The sequence below is a fragment of the Anthonomus grandis genome, chromosome 9 (genome assembly GCF_022605725.1).
Source record: "Anthonomus grandis grandis chromosome 9, icAntGran1.3, whole genome shotgun sequence".
In the NCBI taxonomy this organism is placed as follows: Eukaryota; Metazoa; Arthropoda; class Insecta; order Coleoptera; family Curculionidae; genus Anthonomus; species Anthonomus grandis.
In genome coordinates, this window is record NC_065554.1 from 15,610,435 (window position 1) to 15,627,524 (window position 17,090).

The 17,090-nt window shown below is 27.4% G+C and overlaps 1 protein-coding gene across 8 annotated transcripts in view; it reads left to right on the top strand.

Moving 5' to 3' along the window:
* Nucleotides 1-17,090, top strand: part of LOC126740062 (uncharacterized) — a 313,797-nt gene that overhangs the window by 55,739 nt on the left and 240,968 nt on the right. The window contains exon 1 of one of the 8 annotated variants that reach the window (XM_050445922.1): nt 9,716-10,019. The exons of the other annotated variants lie outside the window; for them this stretch is intronic. The gene's annotated coding sequence lies outside the window, so the exon portion shown is untranslated. Of the gene's footprint in view, nt 1-9,715; nt 10,020-17,090 lie in introns of those variants that run through there. 8 annotated transcript variants of the gene reach the window in all.

Here is a 17,090-nt window from a genome sequence, read left to right on the forward strand (position 1 = left end):
TTGTCCTTCGGGGTTTTTAAACTGAAACAGCCATTTCAACGAAGCATGGTCAGTTCTAAGGATAAATCGTTGACCATACAAATATTTATGGAAATGTTCGATAGCTTTTGCTGCTGTCAGTAGCTCTCGTCTGGTGACACAATAGTTTCTTTCTGGTTTTGATAACGTTTTACTAAAATAAGCTATCACTTGCTCGCCATCTTCATATTTTTGTGATAGAACGGTCCCAATTCCAACATTATTTGCATCGGTATCCAAAATAAAAGTTTGTCCAGGAATCGGATATGTTAAAATTGGAGATGTGCATAGTGCTCTTTTTAACCGTTGAAATGCTTCTTCACAGTCTGTTGACCAACTAAATACCATTTTGTCCTCCGTGAGCTTATGTAGAGGCTTTGCAAGATTAGCGAAATTTCTTAAAAATCTTCTGTAATAGGTACAAAGGCCCAGAAAGCTTCTTAACTTGTGTTTGTCAGTGGGTCGTGGCCAATTTTCGATTGCCTCTACTTTATCTGGATCAGTCTTGACACCTTTTTCTGATATTACATGGCCAAGGTATCGAACTTCCTTGACCATATAGTTTGCAGTTTTCCATGGGCTCAATGAAAACAGTTTCTCCCTCTTTTTCTCCAGTTGTAGCATTAACCACCACCTCTGAATTTCCTGGTATAGTAACATCCTTGAATAACTTAACGACTCTGGTATTTACTTTATCTTCATATAGGTGGTGCATAAAAATCTCTTCATTTCGTCGTCAATATCCGGTTATATACATCCATTTTAAACTGCTGAGCGTTCATAACATCTACTTAAAAACTAAACACTATAGATAAAAATAATAAACCAAACGTAAGTAGAACCCTAAAGAAACCCTACGAATCAACTTTAACTACAGAATACTAATAAAATTGTATAAAAACTAGGAGAATAATTAACGTATTATTAATATATTTAGGAAAATTTTATATATAATATATTTAGGAAAAATGTATTTGTTATATATTTTAAATTTTATCCTATTATCTACTTTTCTGATGTTAAATGGAAAATGGATATTTTCATGTGATATCAGCATTGCGAAAATGCACTTTTTTAACGACCATCATTGTAATCGCTTTTAATTGGTCAATTGGTTTTAATTTAATTGTTGCGTTTAATCTAATAACGCTGGTAAGTAGTAAGCGATTTCTCAGTTGTTGTTTAAATCGAAATTAATTTAAGCCAATTGTCTCTTATAGATTATCTAATAGTCTTATATTGAATAGGAATGTGACATACATTTAGTTTTTGTATGTTAGGAAAAAAATTAATATTTATTATGATTAGTTAGAATAAAAAAGCCAAAAAAGGAATCAAATTAAACAAAAGAAATTTAGATATATTCGATATAAATCCTGTAAAGAAACAAAAAAAATATATAAAACAGACTATAGAAGTCAAATGTACTGGCCAAAGGGTTAAGGATAAGTGTATTAACTAAGTGGAATTATGGTTTGTTGATTTTGCATCTAAAATTTTATAACATGTAAATATTAAAATAATTGTAATAAATCCTAAGGTCATGAATATTGGAATTTCATATTTTAGTTCGAATTCAGTTCAATTCGTATCAAGAAAATTAAAATTATTTTTGATAAAAACTGAGATGAATATTTCAGGTACAATAAGACATATTTTCAGGGCTTCAATAAAATCCTACTTTCGACAAAGGGTAAGAAACATGCACGTGCCTCGCAAATTCTAGGGATAATTTAGGGTCTAAAAATATCGCCAAAATGGAATAATGAAATTTTAAGAAATTCATAATTCCTAAAGATCTTATCTAAACTCATTATTTCTGTTATGTAATTTTTTTTTCAAAAATTCCAGTTGCAACTCTTTAAATTTCTACCCGAATCTCGGATACTATTGTAATTCATGGGCTAAAATTATACTTAAAGGAAATTACTGAAAAACTCCTATGCCTGGAAGTATCCATAATATGAAAACCTTTGAAAGAAGATTTAAAAAAAAAAACTATCCTTTATAATTTTAAAGATTTTGAAGGCATTTAGAAAGTTATACCTCTTCCATTTTTCGCGATCTCAAAAACTTTAAGGAATGTAATTTTCCAAATAAATTGATCCAAAAAATCTTTCCAATTAGCTAATATTGTTAATAAAATTAAATTTAGGCCCAAATGAATCCTCTAAATAAGATAAACTACTAAAAACTACTTCTTTCAGTTAAAATATTAAAATCTAAAATTATCTTGACTTCTAAGCCTACACTACAAAATAAAAGTAACACAATGCAACAACCAGCATTTTTACATTCTCCCAATATTATGTGTGTAAATATTTTAATATTGTTTGAATTTTAATTCTACTCCAAAACTATGTCATAAGCTATAATCAATAGTAACTTTCTGCAGAAAAAAACTTAATATGCCAAATGGGAAACCGACATTTTTGGTCACTATTTACTTGCAGAGTGTGTCATACAATGCAGATTCCCATTTAACGTATCAAAATGACTACATGACTTCATGTCTAGTTTTTACTTCAGGAACCAGTACTTTTGGGTAAATTGGTTAATAACTTAAGTTTTGATGCGCAGATCATAATAATTTTTATTTTGAAAGTTTTTTTGGAGTATTTCTCAGCCTTTATTGAAAAAATCAAAAAATTCATTTGAACGGAAAATTGTTTATGCTAGTTTTGGTAAGTCACGTCTAGTATTTATTCTAAAAACCAGTTCTCTTGGGTAACTTAGTCCATAACTTTACTTCAACTGATCATATTTTTATGATTTTTATTTTAAACCATTCTTTGGACAGTTTTTCAGCTTTAAAATGACGCTAGCTGGACGCGGATAATAGACGGAAATATTAAATTAAACTTAAACCCTCTGTATATCTAAATTAACCAGTTTTTGAAGAATGGTTCATTTGGAAATTAAAGAAATTAATAACAATTATAGAGTATTATAAAAAATAAAAAAGACTAATTAAAGATGTACTATTCCCCAATTTGGAATAAATAGATAGAAAGAGGCATAAATGTCTAGATATTTTTAAATAATAAATAATATTTCCATCTAGGTGTTCCACCAAAAGAGTTGGACAAATATGTGAAATGCAACAATATACTAAGTAAAGTTGCTAGCATATTGTAGACGAGGTAAAAAATATTATTTAATCAGATTTTTAGGTTTAACCAAAAACGGTTAAATATTAGATATACATATACAGGGTGTCTCACGACGAATAGACGCGATCGATATTTCGGAAACTAATTTTTCAAAAATTTTGAAAATTTGGCAACATGGCACTGTCGAGGGGGGCTACACAACTAAAATATTTTGACAGTTGTGACGTTTCCGGTTATACCGGAAGTAGGTGTCAACTTCGTTATTTTAAATGGAACACCCTGTATATTTTTACTTTTTTGGCTTTTACGTGAAATTCTAAGTATATTTTGTGTATAATGTCCTATACCTAAGTGTAACCGTTTTTGACATATTTTTAATTTCATGTGAAAAACTATGTTTATAAGCCCTAACATAATCACCGATTACTCCCTTTTAGTAGCCTTTATTTATTGGTTAGTTTTGGTTTTATTTTAGAGGAAGGACCACTTTAAAAGACTATTTTAAAATTTGGCTAAAAAAAAGATACAGGGTGGTCAGAAACTAGCATTAAAAATTAAAATGAAAAAATCATTAAAAGTCAATTTTTTTAAATGGAAACCCCCTATTTTTATAATTTTTTCATAAAGATAATTAAAAATAAGGTTAACTTTGTATAAGGTTATCTAGTCCAAAAATTGATAGTTTCCGAAATATTGGCAGTTTAAATTTGGCCTAATATTAAAAGCCGTATAATAACACGGCTCAAGGATTGTTGATTAGTTGGGCATGACGGTTGTCATAGTAACCGCTAGAAGCGGCAGTAAGATAATGGATTATAACAGAAATGTACACTTTTTAATTAAATTACACTTTTACGAAGAAAACTTAAATAGCAAGTAACTTATAAATTTAATGCATATAATCTATTGTCTTACTGCCGCTTCTAGCGGTTACTATGACAACCGTCATGCCCAACTAATCAACAATCCTTGAGCCGTGTTATTATACGGCTTTTAATATTAGGCCAAATTTAAACTGCCAATATTTCGGAAACTATCAATTTTTGGACTAGATAACCTTATACAAAGTTAACCTTATTTTTAATTATCTTTATGAAAAAATTATAAAAATAGGGGGTTTCCATTTAAAAAAATTGACTTTTAATGATTTTTTCATTTTAATTTTTAATGCTAGTTTTTGACCACCCTGTATCTTTTTTTTAGCCAAATTTTAAAATAGACTTTTAAAGTGGTCCTTCCTCTAAAATAAAACCAAAACTAACCAATAAATAAAAGCTACTAAAAGGGAGTAATCGGTAATTATGTTAGGGCTTATAAACATAGTTTTTCACATGAAATTAAAAATATGTCAAAAACGGTTACACTTAGGTATAGGACATTATACACAAAATATACTTAGAATTTCACGTAAAAGCCAAAAAAGTAAAAATATACAGGATGTTCCATTTAAAATAACGAAGTTGACACCTACTTCCGGTATAACCGGAAACGTCACAACTGTCAAAATATTTTAGTTGTGTAGCCCCCATCGACTGTGCCATGTTGCCAAATTTTCAAAATTTTTGAAAAATTAGTTTTCGAAATATCGATCGCGTCTATTCGTCGTGAGACACCCTGTATATTAAGCAAATCACATTCAAAAAGACGATTTAAAAATTTTTGGACATGTCCAAGGCTAGTGTAAAACTTTAACAAGAAATTTAATTCGAGGCTACAAAATTCTGTTCCAAAAACGTCAATGTCCCTTAGGAGCGATTTGATTAAGGCCTCGGTTTGCTCTCGTATAAATAAAAAAAAATCAGTTTCGAACACTGTATGTTTTTCATTCCCAAAACCAATTTACCACCGATTGCTTCCATCTGTCCCAGTGACTTTCCTACTTTATTTGGTATAGTGTTTACGCAGTTTTCACCCCATTTTAGATCAGGAGAGGGTCTGTTTTATTTGCCAAATACTAAATGCATTGTGTCCAAATTGAATGGGCGGGGAGGGGTCGGATTGTTCACACATTGTGGTTTATCGCACCCGCGCTACTTTAGTATTTTTATAGGGTAGTTGTATGAATTTCTAGTGTTATTAGGGATTAGGGTAAAAAGCCGTAACTTATTTAGTTATACTGTAGTGCCTATCCGTATATTTTATACATGCTTAGAAGTGCATAGGGAGACTTAATTTGCGAATTTATTATGTGCATGTGAACATTTTTACCCTGCTAGTTAATGTCAAACTTGTATCCGCCTGATTAATCTCAATATTGCTCTCATAATGATGATCGGATTCAATTTAGAAATTTCTATGAAAAGTATAAGGGGCTCAAACCTTTAAAAAGGATTTATAGGTCCCTTTGAATTACAGAGAAGTGTGTTTTTCAACTTTCATCTTTATCCATATATGCACGAAGTAGTATAAGCCAGTAAATTCTATTAGTTTAATATTGGTCCGATTAGAATTTTTACAAGAGGATTATTATATTTATTTAAATATTAAATTATACAATTACAAACATATAAAGTTTTTTATAGGAAAAATGTTATTTGTTTTGTTGGGTTGGATGTCATATAAAACATAGGGATTTATAAATTTTAATGTGTTATGTAGAGGACACAAAAAAATTGTGAGGTCCGGATTCCGAAAATAATTTAGGTACAATTGGATGTATGAATAATGTGACATTGTATTATATCAAATAGATATTTTTTTTATTAAGTATCAAATTATTTTAGGTTTTGTTTGCAATTTTTATAATAACTATACTTGTCCATTAAATAAGCTAGATCTAAATTAAGTTATACAATTATAGTATATACATATATTTATATAGTATAGTATATATTATATAATAATAGTAATAAATAAAGTACAGCCCTCCTATGTACCCTAATAGTATATTGTAACTTACGCCCATTTAGAACAACCTCTTATATTAATAAGAGGTAGATCAAAATATATAACAGTTTTTAAGGCTACTTATTTGACCTTAACGACAGTGATTTGGAATAAAATAAATAATATAATATTTTGTGTTTTGGTGACCATCATCAACTTTTTTTCTTATGGACATCATAGTGAGCACCAAATATAAATAGTTCTTAGTCCATAGTTACGGTTCCAATAAGTAAAAAAACTTTTTGATGGTAAAAATTAATTTATATTTAGACATTTCTTTTATTTCTGTCTTTCTCAAGGAAGTTTCATAAAATGTACTCATCATAATTATGGGATATTATTGTAAGCTTTACTAAAATTTTGCGGCCTTTTTGACGCTATTTAGTAATTTTTCAATGGATTTCAAAAATTTTGATACTGTAAAAGACTTATAAGTTATTCTACTTCATTAAATCAATGATTCTATTGATTTTAATTTCGTACGTAAAAACAGAGTTGCGTCTAAAACTTGAAGCAGAAAAATAATTTCATTAAGAGTCAATTTAAATCCAGGAGGAAATAATAACATCGACAAGACGACAAAAGTGTAAAATAAAAACATTGGATGACAAAGAAAACTATATAGAAGATAAAAGAAAGGAGAGTCACTAATTTAAATTCACCGATAGGGCAAAAAAACTTGAAGCTGAAAGAAATAAATCTTTAAATCAAACGATTATGCAGGCGAGACAAAAATAATTAAATAAACCGAGTATTCGAGGAAATAAAGAAAACACGCAAGCAGCACCTAGCTACATGAACTATTTGTAACATAGTTCATGTAGAATAAATATATAAAAGTGAAATATTTAGCGCGTGAGTTGTACAAACTACACACACAAAGTATACGGGATTTGAACGGCAGCTTAGTTAGAAATATAGAAATAATAGCAGAAGTACTACGTAGAAAAAATACTGCTGCAATCTATTTAAGGATCTTACGGTACATACTATGGCAGTCAGAAAAATGGTCACACAAGTAGTGTCAATATATATATATATATATATATTGTATTAAAAAGATCACACACGAAATGCACTAAATACAGGACAATTGCACTAATACCACAGGTCAGCAACGTTCTACTTAACATATTAACGAACACTTTAAGTCATATTTAATCCATCAGATACCAGATGGGCAGACAGATCTTATGCCTGGAAAGGCCATACGCAAACAGATCTTAAACACATGACAACTCATTGAAAAAGGACATGAACTCAACACAATGATATCTATCTTCCTTTGCTATGTTGACTATCGTTAGGCGTTTGATACAGTAAAAGGGAATAAGCTCTAGAAAATTAGAAGAGAAATGGGAAAACTTAATTTAACTCATCTTAAATATTTATGGGAACCACTACGCTAAAGTGAGAGTTAATAACGGAAACTCATATGCCTTCACAACTATCTTCCCTACTTTTCAAATATATACAAAATACGTAAGACGCATAGTAATGGATAAGTGGGTAGACGGAATAACCATTGGGGGCAGACGTATAAATAATCTTAGATAACTGGAAACAGAGGAAAAGCTGGAAACGATCATGAATAGACTAGTAGACGTCAGTGGAACCTACGGCCTAAGAATCGACGAATTTAAGACAAATGTGATGATTAAAGACAGAGCAAGTTGTTACAGCTAATCCAAAGAATCGCGGGATACAAAGTGGTGGAGGAGCTCCAATACCTCGGATCAACGATAATAAATACAGGACAATGCGAACCGAACATTCGAAGGCAATTGGCAATGCACGTACTGTAACCACAGAGCTAATAAAAATTTGGAAGGACACAAGTATATCTAAGAATATCAGACAAAGAACAATACATTTGCTAATTTTTTCCTTAGTAACGTATACAGCCTACATTTAAGCAATTAAAAAAGCGGACAAGAACAGAGTCAATGCTTTTGATATGTGGGTGTAACGAAGCGTCCTGCACATATCATGGACTGCACACAACATAAACCAATAAATCACAGAAGAACTTGGCATACAGAAAAGGTTGATGATAACCATATCCAGTGAAACCTTAGATTGTTTGAACATCTCGCGAGGCGTGATGGGGCCATGGAAATGTTGGTAATTTAAGTGAAAATGGGATGCTGTCCAAGGGACAGGTCGTCAATGAGATGGATAGACCAAATGAAGATGATAACTGGATAAATATTACAAGCAACTATCCACTTAGCTCGAGATAGCGATCTCTAGAAGATGAACATCAAATCAACTACTTACCTCATGATACATACCACTATACCCCTGAGGAATGAGAGATAATTTCGTACTAAAGTGCGTAATGCGTTTCCTTACTAAAACTTTGTCCAACTATTATTTAGAGTCATGAGATGAAAAAAAGAGCAATTTGTAGAAATTTGTTTAAAATTCTTAAAGGGTTTTTATCTAAATATGGTATAATTCAATATGCCGATTTTAATAAAAAAATAATAATGGTTGCCCAAAGAGGAAACATATCGTCGTATTATAAATTTTACATCATTTATTTCACTTTACGCCCTTATTTTAGAAATATTCTCTTTAATTAATTTTATTTTTGTATTATTTCCCCAGATTAATTATTATTCGAAATTTAATTTATTTGAATAATTAAGTATTCGAAATTATATCGATTTATCTATTTCTATCATATTATCAAAGAAAAATTATTAAATATGTATTCAAAAAAAAAATTAACATAATATGTATATTTTTTGTCACCTTTTTTGTTTAATTTTATATTTATACAAACAATAAATTGACAAAAATTCTATTCTCACAATTTCAAAACAGATTTTTTTTAAATAAACACAATGGTGTCAGAGACATCTACAGACTTACGCAAAACTATTTAGGTACTTATCCACAGTATACAGTTCCATTATTAATTAATGTTGAAATCAATTTTTTTTTTAACTTTTGTGTTTTATTTTAGTTTTTAATTGCTAGGGCATGCTGTTATAAAATTTTATGCATATTTGATAGATCATAATGCCTGGTCTTGTATTATGTCTATGATTTGGAAAATAACAAAGAAAACTATCAAACTGTTTCTTAATCTAAGGAATTCAAATATAAATATTGCCAGCAACAGCAGAAATTGTAATTTTCTAAAGTTACCCCTACATGTTTCTCTTGTATCCAGCTTTAAAATTTGTCTAATGGCAGTCCTTTGCAAAACAAAAGGACTCCCTTCATATTAAGCATCAAATTACGAAACTGTGCCATAACTTAACCGACCTTGTATCCTTTACGGTCTCCCGACCATGTAATTTTCTAATTATGTTAAAAAAAAAAAGAGGTTTAATGTTATTATTTTTATCAGTAGAAAACATCTCAGTGTTTATGAAAATATAATGCATCAAAACATCCCACCCCATTAGCCCAAAAAGCACGTCATTTATCTTGCCTTTTTCGTATCTATAACAAAGGCTATATAGCAAAGTTGGCCGGATCTCTGAGCCAAAACTACCACCGCACCCCGCCCCCCTTGCCACCCCCACTAACCCAAACGAAAAGGTCTTTAATGCACCAGACGTTTATGCATTTCGAACAAATGTTCCCCTAAAGGTGAAAAAGGACGGCGGTATTAGTGTGCCTCTGCTCGTCTCAAACTTGCGCTTCCACCAGAGTGCATTCACAGCAAGCACGATCTCCTGGTGCTATTATAGTCTCGCATAAGGTGGCGTCGAGGAAGAGGTTTCTGTGTTGCTCCGTCTGCGGTTTTATCATAATATACGCGGATTCATAGAGTAATAAATAATTAGACTGAATTATTTTTTTTGCCATCTATTGGCCTAATATAGGACACCTTTACTTTTTGCTGTGGACTAATTTGACTTTTGCTGGTTATGTAAATAAAATTATTATTTTTTTTATTAAGTGGCAGTTTTTTAGACTTGATTAGTGCTGTGGGAACTCAATTTGTAATTAGGTTTTAATTGGATTAAGTTATTTTTAAAGGTAAGCGATTTATAGCAGATTAATTAATTAAATTAAAAGTGCTTTTTTTACTCTGTACTGACGTTACTGAATGTGATGATGCCATGATTTATTTAACCATTATTTTCGTATAGCAACCCTTAGGGTAAATTTAGTTTCTTGGATGTGTAGATGTACTTATACATATTGATGTGATTTATTTTATTTTTTAAATAGTACGTATTCCACTTTTATTTTAAAATATTTTTAATAAGGGCATACATGTTGGTAGTAAGCACTATTTCATTTTAGGATTTTCATACTTTAATAGAAAATATATATGCATTATTGTCAAAAAAAAGTAGTGATTTCTAAAAAGGGCTTTGGTTTGTTAAGGAAATAAAATTAAGATTTTTTTTTTTAATAAGACAAAAAAGTAGACGAAAATATGTGTTAAATATTTTTTATTTATTTTTTTAAAAACTGTAGATTTTGTTTAAAAATGTAGATTTTTATTTTTTAAAACTACATAAAAAATAAGGAACAACTGCAAAGTAGATAAATAAATTAGATTTTAACGCTAAAGATTTAAATAAAACTATTATCCTAAGAAGTCCCTAAAATATATCAACATTTTGTATATCTTTAACGTTCTTGATATTTCCTAATTATTGCTATTGAAAAACTAACAGTCAAATGATGCTATCAATAAAATAAATATTTTCTGACAAATATTTGGACAGAATTTTTGAGGACTATTGATAATTTATTATATTTATCGATCTGTTTATATTATTTTTGCTAATACTTTAATATTTTACAATTTCAGTGTTACAATACAAACAATGCACTCAGATCCATTTAAGTTATGCATTTATTTGCAAACATTTTTTAATATTAAAAATTACATGAATAAAAATATATTTATAATCACTATATATATTTATATTTTATTATAATATGCTGCTTTAAGGTAATTTGATTTTTATATTAAATAAGAAAATGATAACTGTCAAAAATTATAATTATTTTTATGATGCTATTAAGCATGCACTGTTTTAAATATTTATATTAAATTTTCTTCGATATTGCTATGAAGTACTGTGTGGTTTAATGATATTAAATTAATTTTTCTCTCTAGAATTTAATTTTTATTCATAATTTCAATTTCTTCCAGCAATGCATATATATAAAGAATAAGAATTTTAAGTGTTACTAGGCTCTATCTCAGAGATTTTTTAAGATAATTTAATAATATAATTTTTTTATATATAAATATTATTATAAATATTATTATTTATTTCATAACGAGATGCACCCTATTATATATTTTAAAGCTTTCTTTGGCAGACAAGTGTCTCATTTCAAATGTAAACGTACTTTTTTTATATTAGAAAAATCGAATTTATATGAACAATTTCGTATAAATAAACAGAAACCTGCATTTTATTACCAGAAGTAGTTAAAATTAATGGTAAATAATCATACGAAATTCAACGACGGTCCTGCTTAAAAATTTTTCATGTGTATTAACATCAAGCCATATTTAAGTAAGAATTATGTCTAAATCTAAATTTATTATAATTAATATTAAATTAATATTAACGTATCTATTCCTTGACTTTATAATCTCTCAATGAAGCTAAAAATAAAATTATAGATTTGCAATTGCAAGCATACATTCATACAATTTATGAAATCAGTATTTTTTTTTTTATTATTTTAAATTCTGTGTATATTTAACGATCTTAATACTGCCTAATTACTGCTACTAAAAAGCTTAAAACTATATTTTCACGTTTCATATTTTAATGTGTTAAAATACAAACAAGGCATTAACATCCATTTAAGTTATGCATTTATTTGCGAAAAATTTTTAATATTAAAAATTAATAAAAATATACCTTTATATTTTATTATATCCTGCTGATTTTAGGTGATTTTAATTTCTTATAAAAGAAGTAAATATTAAATAATTGTTGAAAATTGCGAATATTTATTTGAAACCATCGCAATTGTGTTGCTCGGTCTGCGGTTTTATCATAATATAGATAGATTCATAAAATAATAAATAATTAAACTTTGAACAAATTTTTTTCCTAATAAGTTTTTGGCCTAATCAACGACACCTATACATTTTTGGTATAGACCAATTTGCTGGTTAAATGTAAATTAAATTATTATTATTCTTTTCATTCAGTGGTAATTTGTTTTAGACTAAGTTAGTATTGTGGGAACTCAATTTGTAATTAGGTTTTATTTGGATTAACTGATTTCTAAAGGTAAGCTATTTATGGCAAATTAATTATTACTTAAAATAAAAGTTTTTTTTAGTCTATACTAATGTTACTGAACGTGATGATGCCTTGATTTATTTAAGCATTAGTTTTAAATAGCAAGGGTTAATTAAGTTACTTGGGTATACATGTAGATACATATATGTACTGATGTGATTAATTTAATTTGAATAGTACGTATTACACTTTTATTTTAAATTATTTTTACAAGTTGATAGTAGGCATTAAATAATTTTAGGATATTTACACAATAATAATATAGCAATAGAAAATACATGTGCATAGTTGTTAGTAAAAAATAGTTATTTCTAAAAAGCGGCCTCGTTTAATGTGGAAGCAAAATAAATAAAACCATTTAATTTTTTTAGTAAGATGAAATATATTAAATAAATAAATAACTAAAAATATGTATTAAACCTATTATTCTCTTATAAATTCTAAAATTTATTTGCCTAAATATTTGTTTTAATTTTTTTTTATTTATAAAAAGTAATTTAAAACTGCAAAACAAATAAATAAATCGGATTTTAAAGCATCTCCACTAAGAATTTAAATAAAACTATTATCAATATTTTACTAAAAGGGTTTTGTAACGTAATAAATGTATAATGACTAGCTAATAATTAGTATTTGTATGTAAAAGTTTATTTTTACCTTGCTGATTACTTCACTTTGATATATTTTAAACAGTAATTTCTCAGTGAATCTTAAAATTAAAAAAAATGGGACTTTAATATCAACCATACGATCATACAATTTATGAATATAATTAATAATTTTTTTAAATAATTAAAGTTTTTAATAATATATTAAGATTTCCGTATCTTTAACGATCTTAATACTTCCTCATTATTACTATTAAAAAAACCTATAAATATATATTTTTTCATGTCAAATTTTTAAATTTGTCTTGATACTAACAGTCAAATGTTGCTAGCAGTATAATGAATAGTTGTTGACAAATATCTTTACAGAAGTAGGTATTGATATTGATTTATCGATATTCTTATATTATATTTGCTTATACTTTAGTATGCCACAATTTTTATGTTAGAATATAAACAAGGTTTTCATATCCATTTAAGTTATGCATATATTTTCAATTTATTAAAAATGACATGAATAAAAATATAATTTTAGTTACTACATACTTTACTCTTATGTTATATTATATTGTGCTGATTTTAGGTGATTTGCATTTTTATATTGAATAAGAAATTAATAAATAAATATTGAAAATTATAATACATTGGGATATACATAAATTTTTTTGATATAGCTATTGTTTCTGTGGTGCTCGGTATGCGATTTGTCATAATATACGCGAATTCATAGAATAATAAATAATTAGATTTTGAGCAATTTGTTTTGCGAGTTTTTGGCCTAATCATCGACAACAATAAATTTTTCGTGTAAACCAATTTACTAGTTGTGTGTAAATATAGTAATTATTATTTTTTTCATTTAGTGGCAATTTTTTTTAGACTAAGTTAGTACTGTGGGAACTTAATTTGTAATTTGGCTTGAGTTGGAATAACCTATTTTTAAAGCGAAGCTATTTATGGCAGATTAATTAATTAAATCAAAAGTTTTTTTTACTCTATACCGATGTTACCTAATGTGATGATTTATTTTCGGATAGCAACCTTTAGAGTTAATTAATTTTTTTGGGTGTGTGGATATAGATACAAATACGTATTGGTGTGAATTATTTTATTGTTTTAAACAGTACGTATTCCACTTTTATTCTAAGGTATTTTTGAATAAGGGCATGCAGAATAGTAGTACATACTAAATAATTTTAGGATATTCACACATCATATAGCAATATAAGATATATGTGCATAATTGTTAAAAAAAGGTGATTTTTAAACTTTTTTTTTTGCTTAAAGAAAGTTTAGTTAAAAAAAGTTTTCTATTGTAATAAATATATAATAACTGGTATTTGCATGTCAATGTCTGAATATTACCTTGCCTATTACTTGAATTTGATATATTTAAGAGTAATCTCTCAGTGAAGCTTAAAATAAAAATATGGATCTGCAATGCAAGCATACAATTCTGTAATTTAAGATATCATACTATTTTCAAATAATTGAACTTTTCAAAAATATATTAAGACTTTGGAGATTTTTAAGGATCTTAATACGCTCTAATTATAGCTATTAAAAAATCTTAAAATGTATTTTCATTTTAGATTGTTTAATTTGTCACGATACTTACAGTCAGATGCAGCTAGCAAATAAATGAATAGTTGCTGGTAAATATTTTGACATTCATTTTGATGATTTATTACATTTATCGATATGTTCTTATTATGTTTGCCAATATTTTAATACTCCACAATTTCTGTGTTACAATATAGACAAGGCCTTCATATCCAATTAAGTTATGCATTTGTGTGCAAATATTTTTTAATATTAAAAATGATAAATAAAAATATATTTTCATTCATACTATTGTGCTAATTTAAAATGATTTATTTTTTAAATTGAATAAGAAAATAATACATGTTAGAAATTAGAATACATTAGGATATACATTTTTTTAATGAACTATTGAATATTGACTATTATAAATATTCATACTTAATTTGTCTTTGATATTGCTATGATGTACGAGGTGGTTTAATATTAGTTATGTGTTACTATGAGTGCCAATGACTGTTACAGACAAATTTTTATATGTCCTTTTTTTGGTAGACAAATGTCTTATTTAAAATGTGAAATGTAAATAAACTTAAAAAAATAAAAAATCGAATTTATATTAAAAATTTCATATAAATACACAAAAAAAATTCATTTATTTTAATTAAAATAAGATTGATGGTTAATTCTATTTTTTTAGCATTAAACACATTAGTTTTATAGATGCGTAGATTTTAAGTGTAAAGATATAACAGAATATAATATGCGGAATCCACATGAAAACTTGAGTACATACATAATTCAAAATAATATAAAAATATGTGGTTAACTTTAATTTTTTTTTTCAACTTAATTAAAGTCAATTATGTATCAATAAAAGAAATTTAACATATGTTGTCAGCCATTTACTAAAATTGTGGAAGAAGTTTAACATATAAAAAAGTTATGAACCCACATCATTTAATATTGTCAATATTTGACAGAAACATTTTAACCTGCCATTATGATATTGCATTGTAAGGCTTGTATAAATATAAATTTGTCTTTCTGTATACATTCATACTTTGGTCAATTTACCATGTTGATATATGCCCTAAATATTGCAGATTATGGTATTATTTTTGTAAATAATATTAAATGTGTCTACAAGAATCTTCAAAATTGGTGTCTATTTTACTATACAAACAAATTTTAATAGTATATTTTCACTTAAATTATATCCTAAATATAATACCAAAGAAAACTATGCTTTAAACATACAGTCTGTTACACAGGATAATAAAAATACTTTTTTACTATAAATATGCTTTTTAAAATTTATCCGCTCAAAAATCATATAATTTAAATTAGAATTATAAATATATATCAAATGTTTTGAAGATTTTATTATTGCTTTAAATATAAAGAATATGTCCAGTGAATAATATGCAAAATAATTTTCTTAAATGTGGCATAAAATTTGCTCCTTTTTCTACAACAAAATAGAAAATTTACATCAAAACTAAACCACAAATAAATGTAAACGGTTTAACAAACGTTAAACTTACACCCAAATTAAAGTGCTACTTTACAATTTAACATCACCTGAAAATAAAATGTACGCAGTCTGCCGCTACAATATGGGAATTACAAATATGTTTAAAAATGAAGGTACATAGTAGATAAAAATTTATGTTACTGCTTAATGTCTATAGACTCTAATTCTGGTACAGCTCACTTAATTTTGAGTAATTATAGACTTTGTCCGATTCATTTTGCTCATCTTACAACCCCACTGCAAGAATAGACTACTTTTATAACACTAACGTCATCTGTTATAAAAATAAGATTCCATAGGTCATTGCATGTAATTAAATATTACTTTTTTTACTTATAAGTTAATACCTCATAAACTAAAAAAACTGTAGGCAACTCTAATAATTAATCTTTTAATTAAGTTTTGAGACACTCTTTGCAATATAAAAATATATTATTTAAATTATTTATGGTTGATGTCAAATTGCTTATTTTATACGTATTCATTATTATCACATGTCTATATAAGATTATTAAAAAAATCTTTTTCTTAACATTATTATTAGTATTAATGTTTAATTTTATCGAGCAAAGCAAATCATTAAGCTTCAAAAATATCATTATCATTATGCCTATGAAGTAACTTTTTCAATAGTCAATAAGTTATTTTTTATTGACCGTCATTAATCTGTATGATAAAAGTGTTCCACCAATCTGCCATTAACTTCCGTTATTATAAATGGTTGTACGTCAAGAAAAAAAAAACGTTTTCAAAAGTTAAACAGTTAATCAGTATCTTTTCACAGTGACTATTGAAATTAATATTGTTTAATCTTAAGTCAACTTTCCATTAAGCGAACCACCACGATCATAATTACAGTAATCAGAAAAATTAAGGTAAAAGTATGCGATTACGGCCAGAAAAGAACAAAAATAAAAATTAATTGGGAGGATCCACTATTATGGAGCGTCTGTGAAAAAATCGGGTCAGAAAAGAGAACTTGTCGGGTCTGAAGGAAAGTAAAACCTTTTATTATCTCAACGATTTAATGGTCAAAAATACTTTCGTTTGCGGTAAGGTTCTGGGGTCAAGTGTTGTTAAAAAAATATAATAATTTGTTTAATGACGAAAGTTTTAATTACACGGTTAAGAT